Genomic DNA, 17,034 nt, shown 5'->3' with positions numbered 1-17,034 from the left:
TGGTAAGTAAACAAATTAATGTACATATGAAGTATTTAAATGCAGGCCTCTGATGCCTGGAGTTTAGTTAAGAGCAAACTGCTATAAATTTCTAGCCAAAAATTCCCACTGTTCTAAAATTTGTATATGGCCTACTAAATACTTCTCATAAATTATGTCCTGACAGCATGTTATTTCTACTTACTGAAAATATTACTGTACTCACTAACGTATAATTTTCTTTCTTTAAAAGATGAGAAAAAACCCTGAACTCCTACATGCCAAGTCTTACCACCACACGGCTAGACACTCTGGAGCCCCATGTTGGCAACCTACAAAGTAACATTTGCTCAGTTCAGCGATAAGCTTGTTAGGTTACCCGACGCAATCTTCTGTGCTACATATTACACAGCAAATTTAAGTGGTGACAACTATCAAGGAGCGTGCTTTGCAAACTCTGAAACAATGCACATTTGTAAAGGTAGCAGCCAATATTAAATAGATTTTTTCATTTGCTGAATATATAAACACCGATAAATCTGGCACTTGATTCTAAATTCGCCAACTGTAATTACAAACACATGTGCACATTACATAGCTACAGATGCACTTAAAATAATTACCTTATTGAAGATGTCTGCTTCTCCACAAGCTACTAGAAAAAGCCGCTAGCTACTCTGAATGCAACAGTTTTCCATGTGCCAACACATTAATCAGAATAACTTATATAGTTGAAAAGACAAAATAGTTATCTCTATGCCTCACTTCTTCGTTTAACCTCCCTAGAAAATGTGAGCCACAATTTCCAAGTAGATCTCACTTTGCAAAGTGTGCCCGTTAGACTTTTAAAAGAGAAGCTGCCCGCAGTAATGCAAAGGGGACTGATGTATAGGCAGCTTTCTTTTCAGGATGGCTCCATTAAATTTATCTTCTCATTCCTCTGCTTCTGATTCTGAGATGACTTGACCACCTCACTCTTCAACTAGCACCTTCACTGAAGAATATTCATGTGCTACACAACTGTACAAAACAGGGTAGGCTAAGGGTGTTCACTTCTGTGCACATGGGTTAAAGAGAACGGTCAATAGTAGCAAGCATCTCCCGGAGACCTGAAAATCTGTCTCCCCTAAAGTCAGCGCTGCTCAAAGCGGACAGAGCGTTGCCAGCTGCATACCCATCACCAATTCTTTTTGAAAGGCACCTAAGTGACGAGTGGCCTTAGGGCCACCCTCTTATTATTCCAGTGCACAGATACTTACAGCAGAAGTAAAGCTCGAAGAGATGAAAAGTGGCCGTTTTGGGGAAACGCAGCTCTAAAACAGGGAGTGAATGAAGGAGGGTCTGTTTTTTATTAAAAGCCTCGTAGTACTTTTGACTTTTCAAATTAGAAGGATTATTTTAATCAAAACAAACTTTTCCTAAAAATTAAGAAAGTTAAATAATCTCAAGCCAGTTTTAAGTAATAAAGTTCCTACTGTATAATAAGCTCTGGGGGTACACAAAAGACAAAACCGAATAGGACTTCATCTCTATTAGCAATGCTCGCGCAACCAGAAGGCCAGCAGAGAACCAGGCACTCCAGTGAGGTAAGTGATGCCGGGGGCCACGGGAGCACAGGAGGGCCTGCCATTGCCAGCTACTCCAATGTGTTGTTGTAAATGCTAGAGACCATCAGGGACCGGTGGAGGAACAGCCAATGAGGTGACGAAGACCAGAGCAGATCCTTAATCACGGCTCTCAGAGCTCTGTCTCAAGAGTGTTAAAAGGTTGCGCTTATGAAGGTGCAAACTTCTTGTCCTGTAGCTCGAACCCTCAGCTACAAGTTGTTCAGCTGCTTAGTATTCTGCCATTTCATTTTCTTCCTTTCTTTCTCTACTTTCTACTTCGGTGCTTTTTGGGTTTTGTTTGTTTGTTTGTTTGTTTTGATTTGTTGGCTATCCTGACACCGTGGAGTTGCATTAGGGAGTGATTTCTTGCCCTCCTTCTCAGGTTTCTGGGTGAAGCCTGAATTAAAAACACATATTTTTTTTTAAAGATTTGTTTATTCTGAGAGTGAGAGAGACGTGGGATGGAGGGGCAGAGAGAGAGGGAGAGAGAAAGAATCCCAAGAAGGCTCTGCACTGTCAACACAGAGCCCGACGTGGGGCTTGAACCCACGAACTGTGAGATCATGACCTGAGCCGAAACCACGAGTCAGACACTAAACAAACTGAGCCACCCAGGTGTCCCAAAAATACATGTTTTTTTTCTAACAGGCACCTGGGTGGCTCAGTCAGTTAAGTGTCCAACTTCAGCTCTGGTCATGATCTCGTGGTTTGTGGGTTTGACCCCCACATCAGGCTCTGTGCTGACAGCTCAGAGCATGAAGCTTGCTTCAAATTCTGTGTCTCCCTTTCTCTCTATCCCTCCCCCACTCATGCTCCATCTCTGTCTCTCAAAAATAAATAAATGTTAAAAAAATTTTAAAAATAAAAAAAGCATTTTTTTTTTAAGTTGTGGATCCCCTGTCTTGGGAATAAGATGCCAGGCATCTCTGGAGGAGATTATGTCACACCAATATAAGAGAATAACATAGAAAATCTGAAGACCCAAAGAGTTGGATGCAAAGGCTTTGAATAAATAGTGTAGTTTAGTCTCAGCAGAAGAAACAAATCAATACATACGTTGAAAAGGATTAGAAGAAAATAGAACAAAGGGTTAAGACTGATTATATGCTTGAGGTGCTAGAATTACAATTTAATTCCTCTATTTTATTTTCTATTTTCTATAATGAAAAATAAAATAAATGTCACAAAGTGTTGTCAGGAAAGCCAACACAAAAGATCAGAATTAGAAGAGACACAAAGAAAACAGACTTTCGTTATTTAACAGGTCACTCAATTGCACATCAGGAAAGGAAAGAGGCTTCCCAAGGATACACAGCATTTCAGCCGTATGGGATAACTGACTGAGCCCAAACTCTGCCTTTGTCACTTTTTAACTATGTGACCTGGGCAAATTGCATAATATCCGGGAGCTTTACTTTCTCTATCTGTAAAATACAGGTAACAACAGAACTTTCCTATCAGGGTCACTGGGAAATGAGGAGCATTGTATATAAAGAACCTAGGTCTATACCTGGCACTTAGGAAACACTCAAGGAATGTTGTTCGTTTGTTCGTTTGTTTTTGCTAGGTAAAAGAACCACAAGTGTCACTACCATCCCATTACCATGTGGTAGGCATGCTTCCTGCACATCTTCAGTCATCTAGGGCCTCCCCTATGCTTTTCATCTCAATCTGTGTGCACTTTTAACAACTGGGAACCACTTCCAGTCAACAACAGCAGAGACATCCAGAACAATTTTTCTTGACATGTTATCTTAATAAGAATCTTGTGAACTACTTGTCCCAAAATCCATAAATCATAATTTCCATTTTCTAATGCTACTTGTTCAAAAGAAAGTTAATATCCAGTACAAATAAATTCACACTTAATGGAGACACCTCCAGGTATTACAAAGATGACAGAAAATAAAAAAGTGGAAAAGTGGTGAAAAGAAAACTTATTTTGATTATCCAGATTAGCAAGATCTCTTGAAAAAATATTCTCCCCTGACCCCACTTCCAAATCTGGATGCCTTCCAAAAATATTCTCTACTGATGACTTAAAAAACAACAACAATAACAACCAACTCTTTACTAACACTTTTTTTGAACAAGGAGAGGCCTCTTGCTCTACATCTAGTTTGTAACTCCCCTTCCTGCTCTCCTCCTACTGGAAAGGAACACTCTGAGATTCTGGATAATTAATAGTAAGAGGTCTCAAAAATGTGAGGTGATCATCTCACAACTGCCTTTATCTTCCCTAACTTCGTGATGCTCTATGGTTTGCATGTATCATCTCCTGGACACTAGCAGCCCAGAGGTGTTTATTGTCTGAACATGAATATTGTCAAAGGTCATGAAGTTACTGAATATTTTTCCCAGGGAAGTACAAATGGATGCTACTATCTATGAGAAACACAATATGAGATAATAACATCACACAATAATGGCCATATGTTCTTAGAGAGTCATACCAATCTATCGCTAAAAGATTTATGACGGAATATACCCTTGACAACTGATTAGCAGTCTCCTTCCAAGTTTCCATACAACATTTTTATGTCCTTCAAGTCTAACAAGTAGCATATTGTTATGTGACTCCTATTTAAGCCTGACAGGTGAGAGGCTCTGACTAAACAGCCAATCTCCCTTCAGTCCTCCTAAGGTAATGATAGGTTCTTAAAGGACACCAGGGTACTTTCTAAGACTCCAAAATTAATAAAGGATTATTTCTGAATTTCCAGTCTACCTTGCACAGTCTCAATGCCCTACACTCAAACCTGAGTTATGTCAGGAGGAAACTGGACAATATTTTTTTTATATTATCACTCACTCTCATAACAAATTATAATAATAGCAAACTCTTATAACAAATCCAAAGGTCTTTGTATCATTTGACTGATAAGGAAGCTGGAACTCAGAGAAATTAAGTGACTTATCCAGGGCCTCTAAGATGTAAGTGACAACACTCAATTGGTTACTTAGAGAAAGCCTACACTCTGCCTTTCAATGCACAGAGCAGACTAGATGTGTTTTCAGATATCCTAGGATGCTCTGTAATATACTCTAACCTGTACGTTGGTTTGGTAATGCCGAAAAGGCCATATGGATCCCATCTCTCAGAACACCTTGCACAACCACAGCTCACCAAAAGCAGAAAACTACAGTGGGAATTTTTTTTTCCAAGTTTTTATTTAAATTCTAGTTAGTTAACAGAGTGCAATATTGGTTTCAGGATACAGTGGGAATTTCTAAATAGAAACAAATGGAAACTTCCACTCCTCCAACCTTCCTCTGCCAAGGAGAACCCCTGCCTCTGAGCAACTTACCTGCACCAGTTAGTCTCAGCCTCAAACCCTCTCCTGCACCAAATTATAAGGCCTAAGGTCTAATAATGATTAGTTATAAATTTCTCTTTAATTCTGTGACTATGATCTTCCTTCACATCAGATAATGAACCACCGAGTCCTAATTCATTCATTCAGAACATATTTGATGAGTGCCTACCATGTGTCAGAGTCTACAACAGGTACCACAAAGACACGATGAATAGACACCTGCCATGAAAACTCTACAGTCTTACAGATCAATCGGATGGAGCATGTTAAATTCAGACAATTACAACCTGCAGCAGAAAGTGAGGACTGCTTGTCAAAATCCATTTTGCTTCTTAAGATGGATTTTATTGACAGTCGATGAAATTGGGGGGAAAAGAACAAGAATTTTTTAATGCCACTGAAGCTAATTTTTCTTTAAAACTACTTTCCGCAGCTTAGCAAATCACATATTCTTGAGGTGGCAACATCATATGAGGCTTCACATTAGTATTTAAATCATTCTTTCACAAACAATTTTAGGGGAAAAGAAAAGCATGTAAGAAGTAGTATGTTTCCATGTGAGAATACTACTTAAATCCAAGTCCTTTGATTTTTCTTTTTTAAGTCAAACGCTGATGCATAATTCATTAGGAGAGTCTTTATAATGGCAGGAGTGGGAGAGCTGGTGAACATTTTGCAAAATATACAAAGAAAAAAACCTTAGAGTTCTTCCAGAAGCAATCCAGCAAAAGTGAAACAGCCACAGAGTGCAGGAGAAAAAGTGCTGATGATGTCAGTAGAGCCAGATTCAAATCCTCACTCTATCAATAACCAGAAGACAGATTTGGATAGGTCATTACCATCTTAAGATCTCAATTTCTTCAGCTCTAAAGTGAGGATATTACTGTTGCCCTATTTATACCACATAGTTCTTGTGAGAAGCCAACACAATACTGAATGGAAAAGCACTCTGAAAAAAATAGTACATCTTTATACAAATGGCCACACATATCATTACAGAAATCTTAGAAATTTTGTCCGGGCAAGGCATTAACTTTTCTATAAATGTTTAAATAGCTTGAATATTTTAATCTCTATTTCTGTCTTCTCTCACCAAAATTAACTTGGAATTTTTTTCAAAGCATGTGCTAAATCGGTCAGTTATCTTCTTACTCCACTATTTTTAGAAATTATCTCACAGTCAAATGTTGGATGCAAGGGTCTTTTTTATAGACAATAGGTTCAATGCATAATTGCAGATCTAGTCCCTATCCAGCAGGAAGCTAACTAAAGATGACTACTTGTTGTTGTTGCTGTTGTTGTTGTTGTTGCTGTTGTTGATTTTAATATTGAAAGTGACCAAAGTAGAATTTATTTCAGCAAAGAAAAAACAAAATGAAAACATAATTGAGTTATTACAAGAAAAAGCAAATACAAAACCTTTTTACTTTCCCTGCTCCTTTGTCAAAATGCCCATGTTTTCTGGTCCATAAGGAACTGGAAAGTGTGACTTTGTCCTCTAACCAGATGGATTACACTAGTGAACCCACCCAGCAGCTGCTGTTCAGAGAGATCATGAGGAACAAGAAAGTAAAATGCTCTTCTGAAGAGTAAGTTTTATTTACCAGAAATTAAGGAAGGAGGAGGGATTGTAGCTATTTACTGAAAGGTACACAGATTAAACCCAATGACTTATGTGTCCTTTCAAATTAACTCCATTTAGAAAACCTCTCATTAAATGTAATCTAATTTAAATGCATATCGGAACCACTTATATTTGTTACTCCTCTCTTGATGAGCAATTAGTTCTACTCTTGTTTTCCTTTCCTGATCTGATAGCTAAAATATAGCAGAAGTAAGAAACATTTATTAAATCTTCTTTTGCTGAGCTTTCTAGATGCACATTCATCATTCAACACCCACCCCACCCCCACCCCCAACCCTGGCCACTGGGAGTTGGACAAGACAAATCAGACAAAAGTTAGAGCTTTTTGGTTTATTCAAGAGTCACAATAAAATAACAAGGAGACATACAAAAGATGTTCGACAGTACTAGCCGTCAAGAAAATGTAAATCAAAACCACAATGAGATACCATATTACACACACCATTTCTTGTCATACTAGGAGGACAAGGAAAAGGATAGTAACAAGTGTTGAGGTGTGGAGAAAATGGGAAACTCCTAGATTGCTTCTGGGAATGTAAATGGGTGCAGCCACTTTGTAAAACAGTCTGGCAGTCCCTCAACTGTTTAAACATAGTGTTACTACCACAAAACCAGCGAGTCCACTTTTAGGAATATACCCAAAAAACTAAAAGTAGGGACTCAAACAGAAACTTGTATAGGAGTGTTCATAGAAGCGCTATTCACAATAGCCAAAAGATAGAAACCCAAATATCCATCGACTGATGAATGCCTAAAGAAAATGTGGCATATTCATACAAGGGAATATTTGGCAATAAGAAGGAATGAAGTCCCAATGCATGCTATGACATATGATGAACCTTGAAAACATTTTGCTAAGTGAAATAAGCCAGTCATAAAACATTACATATAATTCCATTTACATGCATGTGAATATGTCCCGAACTGGCAAACATATACATAAAAAGAAAGATCACTGGTTGCACCACACAGAAGGGAATGAGTATATAGGGAATGATAGCAAAAGAATATGGAATTCCTTTTTGAAGTTATTAAAATGTTCTAAGCATTGTGATGACAGTTGTACAGATCTGTGAATACGTTAAAAACCTACTACTGTGTATAGATACTCAAAGGAAGTCAAATCAGGATCTCAAAGAGATCTCTGCACTCCCATGTTTATTGCAGTATGATTCAGAATAACTAAGTGGCTTTGACAGACAAATGGATAAAGAAGATACACAGTGGAGTATTATTCCGCCATGAGAAAGCAGGAAATCCTGCTTTTTGTGAAGACGCGGATGGACCCTGAGGATATTATTCTAAGTGGAATAAGCCAGACAGAGAAAGACAAATACTGTATGATCTCACTTATTTGTGGGACCTAAAATAAGAAGAAAATCAGATGACAGAAAGAGAAAGTAAAATGGCAGCGACCAGGGGATAGGGAAGGAAATAGGGAGATGTTGGTCAAAGGGCCCAGAGCTGCAGCTATGCAGGACAAATAAGTCGAGATTAAATATACAGGCATGATGACTGTGCTTAATACTGTACTGAACACTGGAAACATGCTAAAAGTATATTTCGAGTGCGCTCACAAAAAAGTGTTAACTCTGTAAGGAGAGGATATGTTAATTAGCTTGACTACAGTAATCGTTTCACTTTATATGTACAGCTGGCCCTTGAGCAACATGGGTTTGAACTGTGCAGATCCACTTATATGCAGATTTTTTAAAAACAGTACAGTATTGTAAATGGATTTTCTCTTATGATTCCAAATAACATTTTTTCTTTAGCTTACTTTATTATAAGAATACAGTATGTGATACATATAACATAAAATATACGTGCTAATAGACTGTTTATCAGTAAGGTTTCTTCTGATCAATAGCAGGCTCTCAGTAGTTAAGTTTTGGGGGAGTCAAAAGTTATACTTGGATTTTTGACTGTGCAGGGAATTGACCCTCCAGCTCCTGGGTTGTTCAAAGGTCAACTGTATATCAAATCATGTTGTACAACTTAAATATATATAATCTTTATTAAAAATATTATAAACATATGGAAAAAAGCTGTACACTGTACAAGCTTAAATGGGTGAATTGTATGATAGGGATGAATCGTATATCTCAGTAAAGCTATTACCAAAAAAAAGAAAGAAAGAAAGAAAAAAAAGTGGGGAGCAAGAAGGGCAGAAAAGATGAAATTTTAGACATCAAGTAAATCAATCACTGTATTTTAAAATTGGAATCACTTTAAAATGTTGCTAAAAACATCATTTCAACAAACAATGAAAATAGCAATAAAAACTACCATTTAGCTAGCCTGTACTATTTACCATGAACTTTGCACACTGAATCTCAAACTCCCCTGGCCTTCAGATATTGTCCATTTCCATTATGCAGTTAAATAAGAGTCAAGTCATAACTTGCTTGTGGTCATACAGAAAACCAATGGAACCAGAACACGTACCCAAGCTTACCTGAAGTCTAAGCTATGCTCTTTCCCCTACATTATGACATCGTGATAAAGAGACAGAATCACATTTTCTCTACCAGGCCCATGCCCAACGGCAATTACCACATGAGTAATTTGGGTATACAGTAGGAAAAAGCACTCACCCAATGTCGTGGCACCTGTATTGCATGAGGTTTTCACTCATTCTTTAAACAGAGATTCCCTGAAAGTCTACAATCCGCAAAGTAAAGAGATGGCTGTTGACATTTTTTCAGTGAGTATTTTGTTCATTTTAAGTCTTTGCTTATTTACCTTGTTATTATATTTTGTAATTCAGACTTACTTATAATATAATCAACAAAAGCCATAGCAACAAAAGCCATAGAAGTGTAGTAATTGCTATATACTAGCACTCAATATCCTGAATATATATGCTACAATGGAAAGGTGCTGTTTCATATTTGTAAGCAACAGAATTAAACTCTCCACAATGGACAAAAAGTATAGTGTTTGCCAAGTCTAAATCCTAGATCTATAAGCTTAATCTGCTCGTTGGAATCCACAACTTCAATTTGGATATTAATAAATTGCTTAATAAACTCCAAAACTCCCAATTTCCATTTTCCTATGAAAGGTTAAATCTCTATAAACATTAAGTACAATGTAGCAAGCATACTGGTGACTGGGTGTACTTCTTCAGAAATACTCACTAAACCACATGAAATTGCTGATCTCTGACCACTCTTGACCAAAACAGCACTGTTATATGGTTCATCCTACACCTAAGAAGAACACGTTTTCTGAATTTGAGCTTAATATTCAGATTATTAGCCAAACTGTGATCTTCAGAGCATTCCAAAATCTCCAACACCTGAGGCCAGGGACCTGTGTTCTAATCTGGACACTGTCACTTAGTAGATTTCAGATATGCTCTGAGCCTCTAACAGCTCCCTTTCTGAAAGGAAATTAAACTCCTGCCTAGATTTACAGGTTGGTTGTTAGAGTGTACCAGTATAATTCAGGTTTCACAGATTTAAAGCATCGCCAAATGTAGGAAATATTAGTTTATATCTTGCTTTGCAACCTCCACAATATGAGAGAGCAGAAAGAACTTTTTTGTTTTTTAATTGGATGAGATGAAGTTTGAAATCTAACTCCACAATATACAGTCTGCGTCCTTGGGGACACTGCCTAACTGTGTTTCTTAAGTTGTCTCATCTATAAAACTGGTAATGAGGGGGCAGTCACTCTTTTGCTCCTGCTAATTGGTTCCATGCAGGAATATGAGCCTGCTGTTGTCAAATTCTTTTTAATTTGTTTTAAATTAAGAAAGCTGCAAATATGAATCTAGGAATAAAGTGTCCTAATTTTTAGGTTGTTGGCTACTAACTAACTGTTTTCTGTTTTATTCTGTTTTCCTTTGCTTTGTATTTTTTTGCAACACAATTCGGGATAAATAAAAACCTGATTTACAGCTTCAAACCTAGCGAAATGCCTGACACATTGACAGTACTAAACAATTTACTGAATGAATGCCCTCTGAATAATTAATAGAGGTCCCCTGAAGATTTCAAAGTATTTTGTGTAGCTCATGTCTTATTTTGCATTTTCGAATTGTTTCCAATTTTTTAAAGAGCTGGTTTTTATTTGTTCAATTTAGGTGCCTAAATAATAAGCCTCTTAAAGCACACAATATAAAAATGATCCTTTGTTACTCTTGCAAGTAAAAACAGCAAACAGATAATAAATTTGTCTTGCAGGCAGGTTCACAATGTGGTGAAGAATTCCATCACTAACAGCTTGAAGGACCTCAACTTCCAGGCTGGAAGTGATACACTTCTCCCTCATGAACACAAACAGCCCAGCCGTCTAAATCTCCCGCTCGTCTTCCTCTTCAGATTTGTGAGACTTTAAATGTGAAGATATTTATTTCTGTTCTGCAGGGCCAGGTAAATACTATCTCCTCTCTACATATATCTCCTTCCCTCTGCCACCCTGCCTCAACAAATTGTGTAGAAAGCAATGCTTGTATGTGAGAAGCAGAAAAGGCATATGGGCATTTCAATCACAAAGTTTCAGTTTTATGTGTCAACCTTATCGTTTTCTATTTAATAAACCATTCAGCATATGGTACCATAGTGCACAGCCTTAAAGACATTCTACTTAGATTTGGTGATAAATCCAGGTACCTACCACACATCTGCCCCCACATTTAACTGACACTCACAGAAACAATTTACAAATATTCCAATGCATCCAAATATGAATGCGCCACTAATACTTGACAAGTGTCCACTAATTCTGATAATAGCATCATTATCATTTCTAATCTGCCACCAGCAATCAGTGCCATTATTTGATGACACAAATAAGAACAGAGGATTAGAAATAAAAGCTTGCTCCTCAGAACACAGTATGAAAACTCAAACATCAAGTTGACATTTTGCCCAAACATGTACCAGATTTCCCAAAGATTAACCAGAAAAGTCTTTGTTGCATTCAAAATTGGATTTACTTGACCAAAAGAAAAAAAAAAAAAATGATTTAGACACCAAGGTTTGTAAAACAAAGCAGAAGAAGCAAAACACCATTATCTCTCTTCTTTTACATTTTATATAACATTGGATGATTTGAGATACTACTTCATAATGAAAAATATAAAAGTAAATGATGATAATGTGACAGAACTAAGAGGTGAAGAGAGGAGGAAGGACTTGGGTTCTGTTGCCATTATCTGCTTCTAAAGGTATCATAGCAAATATGGATACAAGGAATCCTTTTCATGGCCTATAACAAAATGGGAACTTTCTAAACAAGGTTGTACCCAACCTATATTCAGATCCCATGAACCAAAACGTAAAACCAAGGCAATACACAGAGGAGCAATCCTATACAGAACCTCCCTTGTGTCTATGAGGGAAGACTCAGAGCCCCACTGAGTTCTTTATAATATCTAATTTTAGAATGCCAGTGACAGGAGAATGTTTTAATTATCTTCTTTTTGTTGTTGTTGCTTAATTCCTCATCCCTAACACAGTTTCTGAATGCAGAAGGAAGAGAAGGAGCAAACGAGAGCAGGCAGCAGGCAGAAGACAGCTTAGTCATCTTGCCCTGTATCCCAAAGGAGCTTCGAACCAGCAAGGTGCAAGCAGGAACAGAAAAATGCTTCACGGACAGTAGTAATCAAGCAAAAACTGAAAGATTGGCATAAAAAAACAAATACTTTTTTTTTTAAGTTACAGGCACAATTTTCAGGGTGCCAGGAAGCACTTGAACATGACTTGCTATCTTTAAAAGCATTTTTCTATTATAGCCCAAGTGAAAACAACAGCTAAAATAAAACATTTATAATGATCCCAACCCTGAACACTATTTTTTACAACTTTATAGAGTTTTATATCATAAAATTCACCCGTTTCAAGTGCACAATTCAATGATTCTTAGTAAATTTACTGAGTGGTACAACTATCACCATAATCAGTGTTAGAGTATTTTCATGACCCTAATAAGATCTCTAACGTGTATTTACATCCACCCCCATTCTCACTCTCAGGAAACCACTATTCTCCTTTCTCTTTTCTCTACCAATCTGCCTTTTCTGGGCATTTCATATAAACGGAATTACAGGATACTCCACCACTTTCTAAATATGTAACGTTAGTGAAGTCACTGAACTTTGCTATGACTCATTTTTCTCACAATAATCATACCTACACCTCACAGAGCTATTCTAAGGAATAAATGAGATCATCTATGTGAAGTGCTTAGAACCCTGGCTGGCACACATTGAGTGCACAATACGCTAATTGTAAAGTAGGTAAGACCCTACCCCTGTTTTCTGGAAACTCCTCCACAGTTCCTATGCCAGTGGACCCTCAAATTCAACACGTCCCAAACCAAACTCTATAGCCTTCCCTTCAATACTGCTTTCCTCCTATGTCCCTTCACACAGGAAATACTAAAAGTATCCACAATCCTCAGAAATTCAACAAATTCCTAAACTTCTTCACCCATTGTTTCTCCAATCTTCATGTTCTAGAATCTTCTTTACTCCCTCAAATTTGCTTCCTTCTCCTAATCCCCTCAGCTTTAGTTACAACTCTCAATGTTTCCCCTTATTTAGTGCGAAAGCTTCCTACCTGTTCTGCCTTCAACTGGCTCTTCTGGTCTATCCATCCCATTTCCATCAGAGGGTTCGCTCTTAAAATCCAAGCCTGATCATTTCTCTCCTTCAAGGGCTCCCCGCTAGCTTTCAGCTTAGCTCCTTAGCTTGTCACCCAGGGCCCATCACAAACTCCTTTCTCCTTGCTTCTGTAAGTTCCATCTCTGGCAGGTCTCCAGAATACATCCTTGAGACTGGTCATTCTGAACAACCTGTAGTTTTCTGAATGTGTGAGCCAGTCTCCGGGCTTCCGGCAAGCGAGTCAATCCACAGCATCTCCATGACTGCCATTCCCCTTTCCCAAATTGTAGCTTGAGTATCACTCTATTTAGCAGATTACCTGGGCCACGTAGCAGAATTTAGAGGTGCCTCTGCTATGCAGAGCTAAATGAGATAATATGCAAAAAGAAGCTCTCAAAGTGCCATCAACTCTGTGAGGCTCAATGAGATGCCTCCTCTTGAGCCCCTGTTCAGCATCACCTGAACTGGGGAGGGAAGAGAGGGGAGAGTGGAAATGGCAGAGAGGAAGGAGTGACAGGATCTGAAAGGACTGGAAGAGAAGAGAAAAAATGGAAGAAGATAAAGGCTGCTCTCTGAGGACAAAGCACGAAAAATAAAGAGGAAGAAAGGGTAGGACCCACATCTTGCAGGAAAGGCTTTTCCTTTTTGGGCATGAGCCTTTAATAAAAATGTGAACCCTTTCTTTTACTTCTACCTGTGATGATAATCATACAATTTTTCTTTCTATTCTTCTTTATCTGAAACACTACCACTCACAGTGATTCTAGCTCTAATGTGGAGGAAAAATTTACACACTTCCATCTGCTGGAGACAACATTTCATTTCCTTTCTAAAGCATTCTCCACATTTACTGTCAATCAACCAAGAGTTACTTTTCAGGTTTTCCATCTGTTTTCATTTTTTTCTTTTCTTTCATCAGAATCCATGGAAAACGAGACTTATTTCAGTATGCCATAAAATATCAAGGATATTTGGGTGAAAGAATCAGAGTTAAAAGAGGTATTAGAGATTATCCAAATCGGCAGTTTCCAACATTTTCTCCATAGACCGCTTTAAGTGTATCCACTGTTCTCAACCCAAGCCTAGCTTTCCAAAAGTTGCTATGCCTAACTTTGTCTTTTCACAATGTATTTTCCCATTTTACTAATCAAAAGTCAAAGCTAATAATCAGATTTTCTGAACATAAACTACCCAGTCCTACCCTTGAGGTTATAAAATTATTGATCAAAATCCAAGACAAAACAAACAAAATCTCAACATTTTGTTAGCTTATATGATCCTGTACTGGAAAAGAATGAGCTCCAGGGTTTTGTTTTGTTTTTTAATTTTTTTTTTAATCTTTATGTATTTTTGAGAGAGTGAGAGAGAGACAGAGTGAGAGCAGGGGAGGAACAGAGAGGGAGGGAGACACAGAATCCAAAGCAGGCTCCAGGCTCTGAGCTGTCAGCACAGAGCTCGATGCGGGGCTTGAACCCACGAACCATGAGATCATGACCTGAGCCAAAGCCGGACACTTAACCGACTAAGCCACCCAGGCGCCCCATTAATAGAAGTCAATGATGGACTCTCACTATGAACTTCCATGCCCCTTCCTAGGCTTCCAGCTACTCACCCCAGCCAAACTCCTCCAGTTTAGAGAGGTAAAAGTCCAAAAAATATTAACCTCTACACTCCCAATGACCTTTATTTTTTGCCTTCTTTCTTCGTAGCATCTTAATAAATGCCTTCTTGTCCTACCAGGGGCTCTCATCCTGATGCACAGAAAGAATTTAAGGAGCCCATGACCTTAGATGGGGAAAAAAAAGTACAGCTTAGTTTTCTAGTCCTCAAGATATTTAGGATTACCTTTAATTATGAATAAAGGCAGCAAACCATGCAGTGACACCATGCAGATTCACAGATACTTTTCTATCACAGTGCAGTTGTTACAAATTTCTCAAAAAAAAAAAAAAATCATTTACACTCATCATTACTTTGATATTATAGCAGCTAATGGATCGGCCACTTGATTGTTATTAAATCGATTAATAAAGAAGAATGTGTATTACTACAACTAACTGGGGTTTTAGTATTTTGATAATTATATCTCAACTTTTTTGGCTTCTATGTTCTGTTTTATGCATTCAAGACAATTTGGGGGGAAGAAGTCCATCGGTTTTCCCAGATGGCCAAAGGGATCCATGGCCCAAAGAAAGCTGCTTTAAAAGCAAAATTGCCTCAGATTCATCTCTTGTCTGTGCTGCAATGACCAAGATGGGGAAATACAAGTAAATACTTGCTGAAGTAAAGGTGCAAGCTCACACACTTCCCAGGAAAAACACAGGATTCAAACTCAGATCTCCTGAACTCTCGTCTATTCCGGTACTTTAATGGAGTGGGGTCAGGAGCCTGAGCTCCAGAGACACACTTGTGTGGGTTCAAATCCAATTCATCATTTAATGGCTCAATGACCTTAAGGCAAGTTACTTAACCTCACAGAGCCCACGTCCTCATTCAAAGTAAGTGCTTTACCGGGTTGAGAGGATTAGCTGAAAATAAATACACAAAGAACTCACTGTATTTTGCACATAATTATTAAAAGGACACAATAATCTACTGCATGCCTAATTATTATTTTTGTGGGGTTTTTCACGATACTATTTGTATTTTCATATAGCTTTACCATTTTCTAAAACTCCTCAGAACGGACTTTATTCTCAAATGAACTCGTGGCCCAGGAAGATCTGAGCTGGGAGCCAGAGCAGCCTCTCCCTGGTTCTTCCTTCCATCTTCAAAGTACTGCATCAGAAACCTCACTAATAAGTCCATCTCTGAACCTCACCACATTAAGTCATACCACTTCCTCCTGTGTCACAGACTAGGAGTCTGGGGTTCTCTCTTGTCCAGCAAGGGAGCAGATGCAGAATTCAATATGAGAGAGGCTAATGTCCGAGAAGAGACAAGAGCCCCAAACAGGGGTTTTGTCTCTGTATTTATTGAGCTCATAAGATATTACCCACACGGTAAACATGAAGAAAACAAGGCCTTACACACGTGAACATGGAGAAAACAGACAGCAATCATTAACCTGTACGTGTAAGAAGGGCCTGGAGTGCAAATGGAGTTTGTGATCAAAGTACAATAGTATATTGGCATCAGATGGAAAGTACTCATGATCCTATTACAATATCTCAGTGTGGTGGCAGCTTTTCACCCTAAGCTTTTTTCTAACCCATTTATGTAAGCAGAACCTATTTCTCCGCACTCCTGCCCTCATTATCTGCTAAGCCAAGCATCGTCATCCTGAGCAGCCTGATTTTTTTTTTCAATCTACCATCATCCATGCTGAGGACACATGTAAAACTCTGCAGTCACAGTTTTGAGTTCCACCAACCTAACGACCTGACATTTCCTCCATGAATCCTTTTCCAGTCTCTCCAGAGGTAATCTAATTCTTCTTACAGGCCCCCACTGGGTATTCTCATACCTCAGCAAAGTGTTCATTCATGTAGGAAACCAAAATATATGATGACTGACCAGGTTTTCGAGGTCCTTGAGACCAGAGAACATATGATTCATCATTTGCATGCCATTCCACTCACATAGTGCCTGGCATATTAGAGCAAACAATGCATATGAAGCTGAAGTGGATTTCATGCTCATAACAACACTATGAGATCAGGAATTACAGTCTTGTTCAGAGGTGAGCAAACCCTGGTTCAGACGAGTCACTGATAGGCCCATTATAATACGGCCGGAGTGAAAACTTAAAGAATATTCTCAAGGGCATCCATTAGTCAATGATCCATCCTACTTGATTTCCCCTGGAGAAATAAAATATATGCCTTCGAAATGTTCCTGGTTTTAAATTCATTACTCATTTATCACATT

General features: G+C 38.2%; 1 protein-coding gene and 1 long non-coding RNA gene across 3 annotated transcripts in view; one reads left to right on the top strand and one right to left on the bottom strand.

Moving 5' to 3' along the window:
* The window catches only part of TMTC2 (transmembrane O-mannosyltransferase targeting cadherins 2), a 416,958-nt gene that overhangs the window by 380,198 nt on the left and 19,726 nt on the right, over positions 1 to 17,034 (bottom strand). The window lies entirely within an intron of this gene.
* On the top strand, positions 9,101 to 12,256 carry LOC125171096 (uncharacterized). The gene is made up of 3 exons (XR_007154186.1): positions 9,101 to 9,255; positions 10,742 to 10,930; positions 12,019 to 12,256. It is a non-coding gene; the product is annotated as an uncharacterized LOC125171096 (long non-coding RNA).

This window comes from Prionailurus viverrinus, chromosome B4 (genome assembly GCF_022837055.1).
Source record: "Prionailurus viverrinus isolate Anna chromosome B4, UM_Priviv_1.0, whole genome shotgun sequence".
Lineage (NCBI taxonomy): Eukaryota > Metazoa > Chordata > Mammalia > Carnivora > Felidae > Prionailurus > Prionailurus viverrinus.
Note: the sequence above shows the minus strand (reverse complement) of the source record. Positions and strands in the feature narration are given on the sequence as shown.